The sequence below is a fragment of the Lutra lutra genome, chromosome 1 (assembly GCF_902655055.1).
Source record: "Lutra lutra chromosome 1, mLutLut1.2, whole genome shotgun sequence".
NCBI lineage: Eukaryota > Metazoa > Chordata > Mammalia > Carnivora > Mustelidae > Lutra > Lutra lutra.
In genome coordinates, this window is record NC_062278.1 from 111,677,144 (window position 1) to 111,692,497 (window position 15,354).

Sequence of the window (15,354 nt, forward strand, 5' to 3'; positions counted from 1 at the left end):
TTTCATGGTTGCTCCTATTTACAAATGTCAGAGGGAAAAAAATCCGACTCAAACCTTCCAAGAACAGGCTTGCCTCTATTCAAACCAGTTCACCCAGTTCACAGATTCCCTCCCCTCCTTTTTTTTGAAGCTATAAGCTCACAGCAAGCTTTCTGGGCTTCCAGAACAAGGCTGGGAAGTAAATGCTAACCTGCAGGGGTTCCTCTGAGTACAGGACAGAGGAAGCTGACCGGAAGCAACTAATTGTCACTGCTACTCAGGGCTGTCAATCAGAAACTTCCAGGAACTGACTCCGGGACTAGAAGTTGGCAAGCTCTTACAGGGTGGTCCGCGTTGTCCAGGGACACATAGCCTGTTTCATGGCTCAGTGGGACGAAGGGAGTCAGGACCCTGCCTGGCGGCAGGACAGGGCTGGGAGCCCAAGCATCCCGGTCCCACGCTTGGCTCTGTGTTGTGTATGACCCTGGGCAAGTCATTTCTCTTCCCAGGCTTCAGTTTTCTCCTGTGTGAGGTGGTCTTGGCCATCTCTGCCATCCAGTAGGTTCTGAGTGTTGCTGGGACTCCACGGCGAGGCTCAGGAGTAAGATCTAAGAAGGGAATTCCATGGCAGGATCTCTTCTGCTGAGGCTCAGCGCCCTAAATTGGCGCTTCCATAGTAGACAGTAGGTCCCCCATTTTTTCAGCAGCCCCTCCACTCAGCTGCTTCCTCCTTCTACGACTGCTTCCTCCTCCTCCAGTGCAGGCATAGCCTCCACACCTCCCTCATTCCCTTCCTCCTTTGCAAGCTCCCCGCATCCCCGCGTCTCCTCCTCTTCCTCCCAGGAAGTAACATGCCCTCCGCGCGCCCACCTTCTCGCCCAGCCGCAGCCCCAGCGGCCGCCCCCTCCCCCGCCAGGCGAGCGCAGCGCGGCGGCCCCGCGGGCACACGCTTTCCCATACCTTACATGGACAAATGCGTGCAGGCAAAGTCAGGAATTCAGGCCCCTGACGTCAGCCTCCAGCTCTCAGGGCACCGCACGGGAGCCCGAGGGGAGGGGGTGGGGACGGTGGGGAGGAAGGAGGGGGAAAGGCACCAACCAGCAGTCGCTCCAGCCCTGCCGAAGTTTCACTTTTTGTCTGTGGGTCCGCTCCCGGCCCCGCGCGAGCTTTCCCGGGATAAGTAGCGTTAGCGAGCAGGGGATAGCCGAGCGCTGCAAGGTAAGGGCTGGCTGCACGGCTCCCGGCGCGGGGCGCGGGGCGCGGTGCGGGGCGCGGGGCCGGGCCTGTCCGGGGCCGGGGACAATGGGAGGGGGAGTGACCGGGCACCTCCTCCTTCGCCTCTGCCTCCGCCTCCAGCCGCCGCCGCCGCCGCCGCCGCCGCCGCTGCCCCGGCTGCCTCCTCCCCGAGGTATTGTTGCAAATCCTCCTTCCTTTCCCCCACCTTCCGCTCGCGGGCGCCTCGGGAACCCCCGGCCCTCCCCGGGCGCAAGCGCTCCGGGGAGGCAGGAGCGCGGGGCGCAGGGCGCGGAGCGCGCGCCCAGCCCGGGCCCCAGGGCCCGCGGTGCGGAAGTGCCGGCCGCGGCGCAATCACGGGGTGCACGCATGGGGGAGGGGGACCCCGAGTTTTCGGGAAGCGCCGACCTGGGGCTGGGCGGGGTTGGCGCCCTTCCCTGAGCGCCCCCTGCCCGGGCTATTCAGGGCGTCCAGGGGGCGGGGCCACACCCAGCAGCTTGGAGCTTTCGCGGAATCTCAGTTGTCACAGCGGAAAGGGCCTAGGAACCCGGTAATTCGAGTCCCCCCATTTTACAGTCGGCTCAGTTGAGGCCCAGGGAGAAGGAGGGCCTCCCCGGAGTCACTCTCGGGAGGCCGAGCCAAACTGACATAGATGGTTCCCAACTCCTGGTTCTTTTTCTCCAAGCATTTCTCCAGCACCCACTGTGTGCCAGGCTCTGTGCTGGGTGTGCGAGCTCAGAGAGGGTGTTGGGGCCCAGTCCCTTCCCTCAGGGAGCGCACAGTCAACCGTGGCGCCCAAGCTGACCGGAGATAAAGTGCGGAGTGCGGCGAGGGGTGGGGCGGGGAGGGGGTAGGCATGGGTAAAGTTCAGGCGCTTAAGGAAGGGAGTTTGATTTTCCCATTTGGAGGGGCCGCGCTTGGTCAAGGTTTTGAAGAACAGGGGGTTTCCTGAAGCCAGCCAGGGAGAGGAAGGCCATTTGTGCTGGGTTGGGGGTGGGGAATGCAGAGCAGAGAAGGCTAAATAAAATGCGGAGAGTGGAGACGAAATTCTAAATGTGATTGTTGGGGGCTTAGGGTTGGATGAGGGGGTCCATGAGATGAGATAGAGTGGAATTGTGCCTGAGTACTCGACAGAGCGACGCCTTTGGGACTAGGGAGTACTCCGGGAACTGAAAGGGTTCTCTGGTTTCCCTTGCCCTCCCAGGAATTCACTGCCTTCCTGCCTTCAACCCAGAATGCAAAAATGTAGGGTCATCCTACTAGCTACTTTCCTAGTACCATACTCACTTAACTTTGTTTCCAATACCCTTTTCTAAATTGTCTCCCAATGAAACTCATTCTCACTAAGGTGTTAGTGACTTAATGGCTGGCTTACCTTTCCCAGCGCTTGTGCATTTTCAGAAAGTGTCCAAACAGTAGGAGGGAAAGCAGCTAACTGCTCCCCACCCCCAATTCCTTACTGTCCCTCACTCTTACAGGTAGGAAAACAAACATAGAGGCCCAGAGGAGGTGGGGGCTAGTTCTGGAGCCTACAGTGAGTAATGGTGGATGGCAGGGGGCCTAGAACTTGAAATAGGGTTCTCTCCACTCCACAACCAGCCGGCCTGCCTGCCTTCCTCCCTTCCTGGTTCCTGTCCGCTCCAGGGGTCAGTTAAAAGGAAGAGTGTGTATCTTGCATTTAATTTTTGCAAGGCAGTCCCCCATCCACAACACCAGGCTTTTAGAGTTTAGAATGTGGACTTTAGACGGGAGATGAGTAGTTGGGGTTAGCTGTCTGGTTGAGGATACAGGCCTGGGCCCTTTGGATCATGCATTCACCCAGGCTCGAGCTCCTTGTAAGCAGTGGGTGGGCCTAGAGTTAGCTTTGGGGATGGTTGGAGGAAGGAGAAGCTGAGTTGCTGAGCTGTTTACTATGGCTGGGACTGAGTAGGACTTTGTGGTGACATATTCTGGTGGAGAAGTCACTGTTCTGGGAAGGTAGACAGTTCTAGGCAGTGATTGGTAGAGAGGAGGCTTCATTATGAAGGGGGTTTGGATATGACTTGAAGTCCTCTAGAGAGTTTTGATCAGGCTGGGACATGATTGAGAGGTGGAGGAACTGGCATGGGGAGGCCTCCTGCTGCCCAGTTCCAGCAAAAGAGGCAATAATTTGGCCTAAGAGTATTCTCAGTGGGTGTTCGTTCATTCATTTACTTGGCATATATTACCAAGTACCTATTATGGGCCATTGGCAAATATGAAAAATTTGTAGCAGGTTTCTATATTTTACTGAGACAAATAAATTTTATTTCATCAATTCTAAAACACACTTCACATTTTAATATGACTGAAATTGGGTTCTCTTATAATCACAGATATGTCATGGCTGAGCAGTTTTTCATTCTAAGTTGATAATGGTACATCTTAACAGTTGATGGTTAGATTTGATAAAGTTTGTTCATTATACCCTTATGAATGTGCAGGGCTCTGCACTTGAGGAAACAGTTTCCCATCAGATAGTCCATTTGGGTATCAAACAGTCCCCTGAGAATTGGGCCTGATGATACTGTCATCAGCATGTGAACCTTTGCCCAAGGTCACAGTGCTAATTAGAGATGTGCTCAAAATTACAGCCTAGAACTTTGATCTTGGTGTTAATATGTGACTTTACTTCACTGTGAGCCTGGCACCGGTTAATTGGGAACAGGGAAGAGTCTGGTTGGATTTGATTTCAGAGCTATAGCTTAAGATGCTGGGATAATGATGGGTTTTTGGTCAAGACAGAAGATGCCTGTTGACCTGGTAAAAGCAGGGGATGGAACATACAGCTAATTTGTACACAGAAAGGAGAAGAGCAGTGTGTGAGGTGCACAAGTTTTGCAATTGGGTGGTCCTGGGTGTACAAACATAAGGGGACACTGCCCCTGTCTTCCTTGAGGAGCACAAGTGTGTGTGTATGTGTGTGCGTGCATGCACATGTGCACACATTTGTGTCTGTGTGTGTGTGTGTGTCTGTATGCTATTATAAGGGTATATTTTGGCTGTTCTGCACTGAGGAGGGTAGACTTCAGGCGAACAACCACAGAGGGAGTGGTGTCTGAAGGGAATCTTTAGGGCTGAGTGGGACTTGCCTACGTGGAAGAAGGACAGGTAAGATACGGGTGTGTGTGTGTGTGTGTGTGTGTGTTAGGCAGACGCTGCCATAGGGAAGGTTTACGCATGAGGCTGTGTTTGGAACGAGCAGTGTGAAGGGGGCTGTGGGAAATAGAGATTTAAATTTAATTTTAATTTGCTAAGTAGATTCAAATTTATCTTGTAGGCTAACGGGTCATTACTTGCTTCTCTAGAGACTGACTTGAGAACGTGCTGGGGGTTCTAGAAGAGTCACTAGAATTAGGTATTTGGATGGTAACACAGGAAGCATAGTAACGCGTTTAGTAACTGTTTGAATGAACCTGAGACTTTGACCCTGGTCAGTAATAGGAGTCTTAGTGCAGTGTGTGCATTGGTGGGTGGGTGGGTGGGTGTGTGTTGGTGGGGACTTTTCCTGGAACATGGCATTGGAAGGTTGTACTTTGCTGGAAGAAACCCAGGTGAGGAGGGAGGAGGTAAAGCTGTGTTGCAGGTGGGAACCTGCTATTTGGGTGGAAATCTGGGGGCTCGAAGGTATGTATGAGCTAGAGGTGAGGCAAGGGAATGGAAGTATGTTAATGGGAACCTGGTCCACACTTCCTGGATGTGTGGTGCGAATGGCTGGCGTGTTTTTTGCGGGTCACAGAAATGAGACAGAACGCTGACATACTGACGAGGACTTCACTGCTCCTTATTGTCTGTGAATAAGGTGGGTGAGTGGTAGGAGACTTAATGGGATTCATGCCTGGCAACAGGTGGACCACCGAACTGAAGCTGGAAAACATTTTTCTTTTTATCATTTTTTCTTAATAACAGTAGTAATAATATAACAATAATTTTGACAGTTTTCTGAGTGCTTCCTGGGTGCTTATGTAATTCTCATACTGGTTGATTAAAGGAGGCTTTATGATTTTTGGTCTTATTTTGCAGGTGAGAAGATCAGTTTTTGGTTAAGTAAGGTCACACAACTACTAGTGACATGGCTAAGTTTCCAGCCTTTTCCTGATCTATAGCTTCTTCACTGTTCTCTGTATCCACAGAATGGATTAAAAAAACATCGCATCAGTGGTGTTTTTCAGTGTTCTTCCTTGGAATTTAATTCAGTTCATAGGCACTGGGCCGGGTGGGATCAGAGTTGAAGGTTTGAATACCAGAACAGACTACTTACTTCTGCATGCTGCCCAGCCCCTTCTCTCTCAAGATACTACCATTCCCTCTACCCACTGGGTGTCTTTTCTGCTCAAACCTAGCCAGACAGAACAGAGCCTCTCTGGCAAAATATCTGCACCTCCCCCCACATCTTCCCTCCTCGGCCCTCTATAGTTATAAGGCTTTGATGTATCCTTAGAGAGAGGCAGTTGGGGCAATAAAATCACTCAAGTAGGGAAATGAGGGAGGGTCTTGATCCCTGTCCTTTCCCTTGGCCTGTGGCTCCTCCCGTGATGCTGGGTGTCCTCTGAACTTGAGCTGAATAAGCTACTGTTGGATCCTGCCTGCCCTTCCTCTGGCCATGCACACTCCTTCCTACAAGAAGGCTTTCCGGCTCAGCACTCCAGTTCTTCCTGGGGCCCACCTGCCTCAGGTGAATCGTTTGCATTTCACTGACTCAGAGATAAAGGCATTTTCAGGTGAGGAAACAGACTCTAGGAATGGCACTCAGCAAAGTAAACAGGACCTTGCCTATCTCATCTTTGAATCTCTCTTGGTCTCTGGTGCTCTGAAGATGTTCAGAACTATTTGTTCAGTGAATGAACAGCATTTACTGACACAATAGAGGCACCTGTCAGGATCTGACTTTATATATTTGCTAATCTTTGTCCCCCCTTCACTTTAAAATAAGCTTCCGGAGGATTGCAGAAATGCCTGCTTTGTTAATGGCCACATCCCCAGGCCCAGAAGAGTGCCTGTCGCATGGTAGGTGCTTGGGAAGCACTGGTTTGATGAAGAAAGGGATTGATGTAATTCACTGCAACCACACGGGAGCAGTAATGGGGGGAGAGGGACTTTGATTCACTCCGAAGCTTGGGCCCTTGGAGACCCAGGACTGGATGGAGGACCAGCTAGGCTGTGGCCTGCTCAGACTTCATTGGCATTGGGTAGTCTCACTGTCAGGGTGAAGACTAGGGCCCGTCAGCATGGGAGGGGGGTCTCTCAGCATGCCATCCGAAGGCTGAGTGCATTTCCAGCTGTTCCGTGCATTTGCACAGCTGTGCTGTTCTCTCTGCCTGGAGTTCCAGGCTGGCCAGAGTCTCTACCTGTTATAAACCTATGGCCCTTTATTATTTATTTATTTATTTAAAAATATTTTATTTATTTATTTGACAGAGAGAGAGAGATCACAAGTGGGCAGAAAGGCAGGCAGAGAGAGAGGGGGAAGCAGACTCCCTGCTGAGCAGAGAGCCCGATGCGGGGCTCCATCCCAGGACCCTGAGATTGTGACCTGGGTGGAAGGCAGAGGCTTAACCCACTGACAGGGGCCCCAACCTATGGCCCTTTAAATTCAAGGCCCAAGACCACCTTGTGCCATGAAGCCATTCGTAGACTCCTTGCCCTCTTGTCCCCCACATGTATGGGTGCTCACATACACCTCAGTCTCTTGTGTTCAGTGCAGCCCAGGGGTATGGTGAGATTAACGTGTGCCAGACAGAAATGCTGGGTACTGGCTGACAAAGAGAACCGAGGCTGGGTCTCCGCGGCTCTTTATTCCAGTGTAGGAGAGAGACTAAAATAGAACAAGGTAAGGAAGGCCCTACTAGAGCGATGCACACAGGGCTGATGGGAGCCCTAAGAAAGGAGTGACCCACCACCTGGAAGAACAGAACAATGCTCACGGAGAAGACATTGGGTTGGGGTTTTGAAGAGTGAGTAGGAGTGCATATAGTGGACAGAGATGGTAGAGTTTTCCAGATAGATGGACCTTGAGATCTACATATTGTCCTGAGGGCTTAAAGTGTTTGGTGAATGGCAGTATGTGTGCGGAGCTTATGGTGAAAGATGGGGCTGGCTTGGGAGGGTTAGGCGGGAAAGGGCTGGCAGGAGGACTAAGGATGATGGCAGTTGTGGGGGGTAGGGGGGCTTTTGTTACTTATCAAGCAAAGAAGGGTTTTGGTGGATCTGTGCTTCAGAGAGCAGAGTGGTAGCAGGTCAGGTGCAAAGGGAGGGAGCCCCTTTAGGGGATGACTGGTTCGTTCCAGGGTGGGTGATAGGGGGCCTGCACCAGCCTGGCAGAGAAGAGACGGACAGATGGCTTCCAGGAGCTATTTGTTGTTAGAAGCAGATCAGGCAGCTAAGTTCCTACTCTTGTCCTTATAAATATTTGCCAGGTTATCAGCCTTGGCTGGAAAATACTTTTATGTGACCAAAGTGTATGGGCAGTGGAAGAAGCTTTGAGCAGGAGCCAGTTTCTGCCTGAGAAGTGTGGGCTGGGCCCTCATGGCTAGAGCGACTGGATCCCTCTTTGGACAGGTGAGGAAGCCGAGGCCCTGGAAAAAGGATACACTGCTCTGTCACATCCTTGTCCGCTGAGCTAGAGTTGGGCCACAGCCCATACTCCCAGGCCAGGCCAGATCTCTTTCAAAGGTAGAGTTTTTTTGGCTTTATTTTGTTTTGTTTTGTTTTTATAAGTTTTGTTTTGTTTCAAAGGTGTTTTACCTCTGATTCTGCTGAGCCTGGCCTGACACATTCCTTCTCTGCCCTACCTCCCCCCCACCCCCCCCCCACCTCCCATCCCCCTATCCCCCACCTCCAGGGCTTTGCTTTGGAGAATTTGGGAGGGAATATAACTTCGAGATCACTGTTACTGGGCTTGAACCTTGTACTTTGCACTTTGAAATAAAGTGATCAAGAGGATTCAGTTTGAGTCTGTGCGAGGTTGGGGATTGATTTCTTTTACTGCCATTTATGCTCTTTTCTTCTTTTCTTTCTTTCGTTCTTTCTTTCTTTCTTTGCAAGAACCAAGGTTCTGACTGCCGGATCACTTTAAGGCTCCTTGCCTGTGAGAGCCCCCCAGCCCCACCCCTAGCCATCATCCCCTTTCAATTTTCGTTATTTTTGCTTGCATAAAGGTTTTGGGGATGCCAGTATTGGGTCCATTACAGGGTAGATCCTCTTGTTTTTTCCTTCCCTGTTAAATCCACCCTTCACAACCCATCTCACAGAGCCCATTAGTATTGCATTGCCTTTGTAGCACTTTTTATGGGGCCAATGCATTTTCCAATCACTTCGAGCTCCCAACTGCAATCCGAGAGATGGGTTAGCAGGATTAATCATATCTATAGAGTGTGGGAAAGAGCTAAGGGTGAAGCACCTTTCGATGGGGTGCTCTGTTTTATCTGGCAGAATGAGATCAGACTCCCATCTCCAAAGCTCTGGTCCTGCTCCTTAGCTTTCACAGGTAAGCATGAGAAATTGACATTGACAGGCGAGTCCTTCCTTAGCAGGCCCTATACACAGGCAAGAGACTGTTAGTAGTATTTCACTGTGTGCTTGTTCCTGTTCGCTGCCTGTGTGTGTAATTCTGGAAGGTAATTGAGAATCGGGTTGGAGACCCCAAACCCTGAAGGTCTGGGCTATCATTTTGGCAGTACCATCACCAAAATTTCTGGTGTATGAAGAGCAGAGACCTGTGTTTGAGCCCCCCACTGGTGCTGTGGTCTTAAGCCAGTTCTAGAACCTCCTTGAGCTTCAGTTACCTTCAAATATCACAGTACGTTTGTGAGAACCCGAGGAATTTCCCTAACAATGCCTTAGAAATGTAATGCAGCGGGTGTTGGGGCAGTTTCTGGGGCCGAGCATGGGGTCTGGCACATGGTGAAGGTTCCTTGCCCTCCTGGTGGAGGTGGTGGAGTGTAGACCCAGACAGCTGTTCCAGGTTCGAATGGTAGCTGCACCGCCTACTGGAGGGTGCTCCCAGGGGTGGTCGCATGCGCTGACTTCCTCATTTTCCGACTTCTTATCGATGAGGGCATCGCTGTGGAGAACAGGGCACCCTGCGAAGAGGGCTGATTGCCACCGACAGCCACGGTGCTTCCAGGCTAAGCAGTGGTCCTTCTTCTCTTGTAACTGTCCCACTCTCTCATGGGATTTGTTCGTGTGGTGTCTGTGCCTCGCAGCCCTGCAGGGTTGGCCTCTGTCACAGTAATTGCTTGTGTCGTGGCTTCACTTCAAAGCCCCCTGTGGTTAAAATGGAAGGCTGGCATGGAGGGGTGCTTCTAGTCCTCTCTCCAAAGCTTGTGTGGGAACCTTTCGAGGCGTAGGTCAGTGAGAGGGTCAGGACAGGGTGGGATGACTTGGTGACCTTCAAGGAGTGTGTTTTGGCCTTGTTCCACCCCCAGTGTAGGCACTGTTCCTGCCATAGTCATTGTTAACATTCTTTCATCACTCAGCCCGTTAACGGGCAGATCAGCTGCCACATCCAAGGGCTTTGAGAGGTAGCGGGCCCGACCCCCTTAGAAGATGGCTGTGGGTGCATGTAGTGTGAGGTTTTTGGCATCTTTAGAAGCCCGCTTGGTGGATGTTAAGGAATTCCTGTCCTTAATGTGAGCCTCTGTTTTCTGGTCTGTAAAGGTGGCCACAACAACCATATTTGGCTAACAAGTAGAAGGACCCCACTCTCTGGTCTGCCCAGCACAGCCCTGGCTTATGTCCATGTACCACTGCAAGACTGATGGTGACCCTTTCACTCCCAAAGGTGTTCTGATCTGGAGGATCGATGGTATGGTTGCCCCACTTGCAGGTGAGTTTCGAGGGAGGTCGTGTAAGAAGTGAGCATAAGGCTAAGCCTCCTGTCATCATGACTCAACAGACACCCACTGTTTTTGTTAGAGGAGATGCTATGTGCTCAAGAAACGTTGGTCCAGTGACCTCCTTTTGTAAGGTAAAGTTTGAGGATGTCAGAAGAGGTTGTCAAGATTGTAGGCATGTAGGGTTGGTCAGGGTTGATGAAAACGTGCTCATGCCTGTAAAGAATGTAAGAAGGTGCCAGTGCGGGAGTGGTAGAGTAGGGGACAGACAGGGTGTGCAAGTGCACGGGAATGGGTGTGGGAGTTTGTTGGAGGGGCTGGGTCTTAGGTTAGACATTGAAGGACAGGAAGACTCAGTTCAGCATGCAATGGGGCAGTTGCAATTGCTGTTGCTATTAAATCTAAAGAAATAGGATCTAAAGAAATAGGATGGATTCTCTGTCTGTGGGTCTACTCGAACTGGGTTTTTGAATCATTTATTTTCCCTTCATTGGCCCGTCTTGATAATGATCTCAAGGATCACTGTGATAGCCCAATGCAGTACTGAGTTCTGTGCCAAGAAGTCACCAGAGTAACCTGCCCTTATTCTTCCTAATGAATTTCCACTGAATATGGTTCTTACTCAGTTCCCAGGAAGCAAAACAAAACTTAGTTGGCACCTGGAGCTCTTGTCATGTTTGGTATGAAAACGAACCATTTGCAAGAAATGCAGCAGGGAGTGGCCACCCACAGGGCAGGGTGTGGGGGCCCTGACCCGTGGGAAAGGCAAACCAAAGGGACCTGGAGGGTAAGGAGCACCTTTTCTTAGAATGAGGTGAAAGGTAGGTCAGCTTTCCAGATGTCTGGTCATTTCCAACCTGGAAACCTCTTTTCTTGGCCATGGCCTCGCAGCTTTACTTGAGGAATCCTAGGGTTCCAGTAACGACAGTGGGGCAGGACCTTAAAGATACATTTGCGCATTGATCTGATGCACCCGTACTCATTCATTCCACACCATGTGCTGAATGTACCTGTGAATGAATGAGTGAAATTCTAGTCTGGGTTCTGGGGATGGAAAAATGCACGCAAGAAGTATCTGGTGGCTCATTTGGATGGTGACTAACTCTAGGGACCAGGGGGAAACTTCACAGATGAAAAGACTGTCACTTAAGTGGGCTTCGAGGGATGAGTGGGAACTTGGTGGGTAAGAAGAGCAGAGGGTAGTTAAGTAAGGGACATTATGTGGCAGAGATGCAGAGGTGAGAAAGTGCTCAGTGCCTTGGAAAATTGGGGTCACTGGAGATGGACTGCATCATACAGAGGCCAGGGCAGTGAGGGTGAAAGGTATGGTGGGGCTGAAATTGAGAAAGGTCTTGATTGCTAAGGAGATGAGGCTGGGCTATGAAAGAGGTATCTGTGTTTTAGGAAAATCATTGGTTGTGGTGTGTGGGCTGGGCGGGTGGGTCCTAGGCAACATGCACTATAATAGACCAGGCAAAAACCAAAGGGAAGCTGAGTTAGGGTAGAGGCCGTGGACATGGTGGATGTTTCACAGGTTAAGGAGAGGTCACCTAATCTCGTTTGAACAAGAGGAAGCCCACACCCTGAGCAGGTGAGACATGCAAAGTCCAACAGCCCGTGTTCCATCATAACCTCCAGGTGATCCCATCCTCGCTCAGTGTCTGTAGAAGGGTGACAGAGTGCATGGCTGTGGAGGTAGCTATTTGTCAAGGGGGAAGATCTCTATCCCTTTTTCTCTTTTCAGAATTCCATGAAGTCTCTTAATTCTGAATAGAATTGGTTCTTTCTAGAGTTGCTGAATCTCTAATCATTGGAGATATTCAAGCAGTGGCTGATTGGAATGGTAGTGAGAATTCAGGTATTGATTGAAGGTTTGATGTAGAATGTTTTTGAGGTCTGCCAACCCTGACTTCTTTTTTCATATCCCTCCCTCCCTCCCTTCCTTTCTTCCTGGAAATAGATACTTGTAACCATCTTACCTGGGGGGGGGGGTGGTGCTCTTAGGATCATGTTAGCTAAATTGGATCAGTTGCAGAGAAAGCTGAAAATGGATGATGAGACACTAAGTGTGGCATCGAGGGAATGACCATTTTGGCGCCAGTAGGTTGATACTCACCAGGGAGATTTTTTGGGCCTAGACTGGCCTGCAGGATCCTGAGCAAGATGGAATATGGTTACTACTTTCTTCTACCAGTCACCATTTTTATACTGCTTTACAGTTAATTGTGTGTTTTCCTATGAATTACAGGCAAATCCTCACAACGGTGCTGTGAGTAGTTATTTACTGTCTGAATTTAACTGACCAGGAACGGGAGGAGAGAAAGATTAAATGACTTTCCAGGGGCCCAGGCTAGTTGGATGTTGAACCAGGACTTCAACTTGAGTTTTCTGTTTGCACCATTTCAGATCCCTTCGTGCTAGCCTGTGCAGATCCCTGAGATACGCTGTAGCTTCTGTTGATATTCCTATTCTTTGTGGATCCTGATGTGTGGCAAGCATTTAATGAGTGTTTGTTGAATGAATGTCTGAACGAATGAATTATATAAACAAAGGAAGAAATGAGAATGTGAGTTTTAAGAATATGTTTAGTAATGAAAAAAAAACAAATTGAACTCGTGTAACTATTAATCAGTCTGTTATCAAAAGACAAGAAGAACTCATTTAGAATACATTCACTCAACTCCTTAAACAAAAGAAAAATCCCTCCTACCAAAACTCTTTCACCTGAAACCTGTCTCTTACCTCTTACAAGATCATAACCTGAATCTTAACCCCCGTGACATGTGTGTCCACTTTTTGTATGTGTACAATATTTCCACTTAATATTGTTATAAAAAAGTCTAACTTTTTTTTTTTTTTGGCCTGGGCTTTATATTTATCTTTTACATAATGAAAGATTTGTGGAAATTAATAAATCCTGTTTAAACATTACCTGTGTGGACAGTAGGATAGTTTTCAGTGTAAACACATTACATGCACTTTGATATGTTAAAAAGTACAGTGTAAACATCAGTGGACGAATAGCTCTTATTTTCTTCTAAATCGTTTCCTAAAGACAACTGTTTCTTTGTCACTTCCAGTTAGCCCTGACAGTGGTTGCCATTTTGTCCCTTGCATTATGTGTTCTTGCGAATATGTTTCTTATCTCCTCCGGGATGCAGTAGAAAATGCAGGGGCGCCTGGGTGGCTCAGTGGTTAAGCCTCTGCCTTTGCTCAAGTCATGATCCCAGGGTCCTGGGATCGAGCCCTACATCGGGCTCCTTGCTTGGAGGGGTGTCTGCTTCTCCCTCTCCCTCTGCCTCTCCCCCTAGCTTGTGCTCCCTTGCACACTCAAATCAATAAACAAAATCTTTAATAAAAAATAATAAAAAAAGAAAATGCATGGATGGTTGGGGAGGCAGGTTTTGGGTTCACATCATGTCTTTGCCACTTGTTAGTCATTATAACCTTGTATTGGTTACTTAGCCTTCTCCATGAAAGGGGATAATAATACCTTTCACGTAATGTGGTTGTGAAAGGAATTCTGTGGTCAGTGTAGTAAAGCAGCAGCGCTTGCCCTGTGGTGCCTGCTGAAGTGTTATCTCTGCCCACTTTCTCTGTGTCAGCCCGCCAGATGATAAGACCACCAAGATCTTTTCCCTGTAATGCATGACCCATCCCAGGGAGACCTTTATAAAATGTTTATCGTCTGACTAAACAAGTTTCAGTTCCTTCAAAGAAGAATTCTTGGCCCGAAATAACTAAATATCTCTAATGCTTTTCATCCCGGTTGCCACGCAGCCTCCAGCAGACTCCTTTGCAGTGTGGGATTCTCCTTGTTTCTCTTTATCTTCACCAGGATTTAATTGTACAACTTGCATTTGTCTTTGCTAAGCGAATATGTAAGAAATGGTATTTCATTATTGTTTTAATGTGCATTCCTTTAATTCCTGAAAAACTTTCCGATGTAGTAGTTGAGAGTGTGTTTTTCCCTTGTGTGAATTGTCAGTAGTATTTAGGTGGGCTGGAGAAGCTTGGTATCAAGGGGCTAAATGTGTTCAGCGTTTCATGTTGCCTCTTCTTTCATTCATTCATTCAGTCAGTGTTTGTTGAGCACCTAGTCCACGCCAGGCACTGTTCAGGGACTACACACAGCACAAAGAAAAACACAGTGGGTAAAGTCCGTGATCCGCAGTCCAGCCTTGTCTTTTAACATGTGGGTCTCTGAGGCCTTTGGAAGAGTGAGGTTAATTCCCTGGCAACATATGGTGCACTCAGTAGTGGAGCCAATCAGTTATTTTTGCTGTGATTTCATACGTTTTATATCAGTAGCCTTTTAAGCCATGGGAAACATCCTGGCGATTTCAGAATGGTGACATTTACACAACGTCCCCAACTTGAACCTACGTTGAGAAAGCAGACATCTGATTTTTGGTTTCGAAAATATGATCCCTGCAGTCTTATTTAGGTAGACTCCTTCCTAGACTTCTCTTCTTCTTACATGTACATTCATTTTTAAATGAATAAACTTATTATTAAAGGCTCCCGGGTGGCTCAGTCGGTCAAGCATCTGACTCTTGATTTCAGCTCAGGTCATGATCTCAGGGTCCTGAGCAGAGCCCAGGTCAGGCTCTGTGCTTGGCATGGGGTCCCTTTGGGATTCTTTTTTTTTTTTTTTTTTAAAGATTTTATCCATTTATTTGACAGACAGAGATCACAAGTAGGCAGAGAGGCAGGCAGAGAGAGAGAGGGGAGGAAGCAGGCTCCCTGCTAAGCAGAGAGCCCGACGTGGGGCTCGATCCTAGGACCCTGGGATCATGACCTGAGCCGAAGGCAGAGGCTTTAACCCACTGAGCCACCCAGGTGCCCCCCCTTTGGGATTCTTATTCCCTCTGCCACCACCCCCCTTCCCTGCTGTCTTACTCTTTTTCTCTCTCTCAAGTAAATAAACAAATCTTTAAAGCAGTACTAGAAAACAAAATAACCCAAATCCGGGCAGTTTGGAACAAGTGTGAACCTTTTTGGACATGTTTTTGGTAAATGGAAATAACAAATGACATATTTCTCTATCAAATAAAATAGTCAATTTAGATTTAATAAGGCAGTTATCTTCAGGTAATAAAAATTCAACTAACTTGCCATAACTATCTTGTTTAAAGTCAATTAAGAGCCTCATATTCCTTACTTGCTGGGTAAAATTTAATAGAACTTCAGTTAAGCATTTATTGCTTATTTAATTCAAAATTAAGTTAATCACCACAGTTGGTAACAACCACTGAGTATTTAATTAACATTCAGCAAACTATCTTAT

At 48.6% G+C, this 15,354-nt stretch overlaps 1 protein-coding gene across 5 annotated transcripts in view; it reads left to right on the plus strand.

Moving 5' to 3' along the window:
- Positions 1-1,069: 1,069 nt before the first annotated feature.
- LPP (LIM domain containing preferred translocation partner in lipoma) overlaps positions 1,070-15,354 on the plus strand; it is a 665,377-nt gene continuing 651,092 nt past the window's right edge. For 2 of the 5 annotated variants that reach the window (XM_047732722.1, XM_047732758.1), the window contains exon 1: positions 1,070-1,197. The gene's annotated coding sequence lies outside the window, so the exon portion shown is untranslated. Of the gene's footprint in view, positions 1,198-1,303; positions 1,388-15,354 lie in introns of those variants that run through there. The other 3 variants (XM_047732767.1, XM_047732733.1, XM_047732773.1) reach the window with 3 other exon arrangements.